Below are 3,898 nucleotides of genomic sequence, written 5' to 3'. Positions count from 1 at the left end.
ACATATAAATATACATTCATACATATATTAGTGGCAGATGGTTGTTGTGTTGGGTGTGATGCCACACCCAATGCCACCAAATTTCATGCAGGGGTATAACAAAAGTTTTCCATGAAGATTTGTGATTAAATTAATGAATTTGCCATTTATGATGGATGTGCAGCACACACCTAGAATATACGATCCTGACATACATTCATATACATACATACATACATACATACAAACATACATTCATGCACACATGCACGCACACATAGTCCAAACCATGCCTTCAATATGAATATACATATCTGTATACATACCCGTCACTCACAAGTGAAAATGATTTGGTAGCATTCATTGTACATTTTCCTAAATGTTAAAGTGAGCAGACTTGGAGACTTTCTCACTTGTCACCCTCGACTTGGTAGAATACCAAGAATAACTGAACGGAAAGACGTATCAGCAGTTGGCTTGAACTCACTTTTGGTTGAGTAGATAAGAACAATGAGAAATTAAATACCTCCCTCAAGGATAATGCACTCCACCCTGATTGAGAAATTTAACTCATGCCTTCATAGTCATGAGTCCAACATCTTGACCATTAGGTCACATGCATGTAAAAATATGTGTATGTATATATGTGTGTGTGTGTGTGTGTAGACATATTTTGTCTTAGGCCAACAGGTTTTGGGGTCTGACGATACGCTATATAGTTAAACCCTTTATGCATGGGAAACCCAGGGTAATCCCATAAACAGGGCCTTCCCCAGTAAAAATATATACTGCTCTACATCTTAGGGTGTACTTCTCCAGATTTATGTTTCCTACAAACGATATATATATATTTATATATATATATATATATATATATATATATAAATAATATATGAGTATATGCATATATATGTACATGTATGTACATACCTTCATCTACATGTATATATAGATGCATATCTGGGTACATGTCGTTGCAAAAGACAATGGACAAAATGATAAACAAGGTACAAAAAACAAACAGGCCACAGAGAGAACATATCCTTCATCAGCTGCCACCATTATAACACTGGCATTTCGAGTAAATGAATCTCTGTTGGTTATGATGGTGATGAATATTCCAGCTGCTTGATCAAATGAGTTACATAATCCTTAAATCACTATGTAAGTGGCTGAGTACTCCACAGACACTTGTGCTTTTCATGTAATTGTTAGACAGTGCAACGATGTGTGTGACAAGGTTAACTATTTCGATAACAGGTGGAATCCATCTGATGAGTTTCAACATAAGTTTCATTAACTCAATTTCATTCACAAGGCCTGGGTTGGCCTGAAGTCATGATGAAAGATACTTGCTTCAAGATGCCGCATGGTGGGTTCAAACCCATGATATCACGATTGCATATCAAACTTCTTAACCACATGGGGTTGATAGAGGATTTCTCATCAATACTTTTTCTTGGTAGATTTCCTGAAGAAGGGGTCCTAACACTGAAATATTGAAATATCAGGTAATAGTACCAACTATGGAACTATAGTATTAACTTCTTATAACTTGCATTGTTTTGGCTTTAAAACTATATTTAAAACGCTTATTCATCTATCAAACCACAGTTCATAAAAACTATACTACTGCTACATACACACACACATGCACATATCCATTTAGTTTAGTTTGGGAAAAAGCCTCGTAATGTGCTTTTAAAAGCTCCTATGCTTCTTGTTGTTGGCTACCACCTGTTGATTCCATCTCCCAGGGTAATCCAATGGTATGAGTACACATGTGGGACTCCTTTTAGCTTATTAATAACAATAATAATACAAGGATGGAAATTCATAAGCTTTATTTTGGAATGAAATTATTTGATTGGTGTAAAATAGCGTCCTTAAGGTCAGTAAATCTATCTAAAAAATTTAGTAATGCACTGCCCAAGGAGGCGTCCACACGAGAAATGCAGCTGAGAAAGTATTCAAATAGATAATTATTGAGAGTAATCTTAAGTAATATTATATGGATATGAAAAATTACAACCTAATGACGGTGTGCAGTGCAGAAACATACGTAATGGTGCATACATAAAGACTATGAATTTCCATCCTAATTTTGTTGTTGTTGTTATTGTTGTTATTATTATTATTATTATTATTATTACTATTATTATTATTATTATTATTATTATTATTATTATTATATATGTATATATATGTATATATATAATAATATAAATAATATAGATATATGCATATATCCATACATATATGTACATACCTACATCTATATTTATACATACATGCATATATGGGTACAGGACATCAGAAAAAAACGTTAAACACAATGAGAAATGAAAGGAAGTAAGAGTAAGAAACAGGATGTAAGAGTAAGAGAAAGTTGTGGTGAAAGAGTACAGCAGGGTTCACCACCACCCCCTGCCAGAGCCTCGTGGAGCTTTAGGTGTTTTCACTCAATAAACACTCACAATGCCCGGTCTGGGAATCGAAACCTCGATCCTATGACCGCGAGTCCGCTACCCTAACCACTGGGCCATTGTGCCTCTACAATAGTCTAATATTTGGGCATATAAGCCCACAGAGAAAGTAGGGATTTCTGTATGCATGGGACTTGAACCCACAGCTCTTCGGATTCAAATCCCATGCATACAGAAAACTCTGCTTTTTCCCGTCCCAGTATTAGACTCTTTTCTTTATTCATGACATGGTAGTTGTGAATAAGCTTTAAGTTTATATGAAACACACACACACACGAAACACAAATGGATTAAAGGTTCACTACAGCTGCATCACGTGCATTTTTTTTATTAATGAATAATTTGGTTACATCATGAAAAAAAAAAACAAACTGTTTTCTTCAGGTGAATTAAAAATTCAAAATCTGGTCTGGAGAAAAAATACCAAGACGTGGAAAGAGGACTGACCCTCTCATTCTAGCATCGGCGAAGAGAGTGAAGACAGACTAAGGTTTAGCCAGATTTCATAAGCTTATGTGTCATAAAACAATCAATGGGCAATGCCACATTAAATGATTTAAATTAAATTAAATTATTTCAAACTCAGATGTATTTGTATATGGTAGATACACAGATTTGCAGATCTGAATCCTTGCTCGGTGTCCTTAATATTAAGATATCTTGATTCTAATGAACCCAACAAATAATTTATATATATATATATATATATATATATATATTAGTTTATGTATATATTAATATTATCTCAGTTTTAAAAAACCTTTGACAATGTAAATATGTTAATAATTATCATAGGTAGCAAAAATTGCACAAAAAACCAAGATATTACAGCCGTTTTATAGGTAGAGATACCAAGTTGAAGTGATGCATTTTGAGAAGATATTAATAATAACAATAAATGGAGCAAAACACATATAAATAAAAGTTCCTTATATATATATAAACAGATGCACACATCAAGTTTAGGCAGACACATACATATGCACAAATGCAATCACACTGACTATATTTAGAGAAAGAGACACATACATATCCACAAACTTACTACATTTAGACATATACAAACTGCTACTTTCTCCATATTTCCAGATATATACATTCACACTCATCAATGAGTTATATATACAGGGAGAAAAGTATACATACATACATACATATTTATTAATATTAGAAGATGAAATAGAAGTAATGGAATGACTTGTGTGTTGGCACTTATCAAAGTTTGGGAAGTGCCAAAACATGAAACTCTCTGACCTTCAGTCACTCTATTTCTTCTGCTAAACATTTATAAAAATATATATATACTCATATTTTGAGTTCTATTTCTCCTATTTGCGTCAACATACCTCTCTCTCTCTCTCTCTCTCTCTCTCTCTCTCTATATATATATATATATATATATATATATATATATATATATATATACACACACA

The sequence above is a fragment of the Octopus bimaculoides genome, chromosome 4 (assembly GCF_001194135.2).
Source record: "Octopus bimaculoides isolate UCB-OBI-ISO-001 chromosome 4, ASM119413v2, whole genome shotgun sequence".
Lineage (NCBI taxonomy): Eukaryota > Metazoa > Mollusca > Cephalopoda > Octopoda > Octopodidae > Octopus > Octopus bimaculoides.
This window is presented reverse-complemented; position numbering follows the sequence as displayed.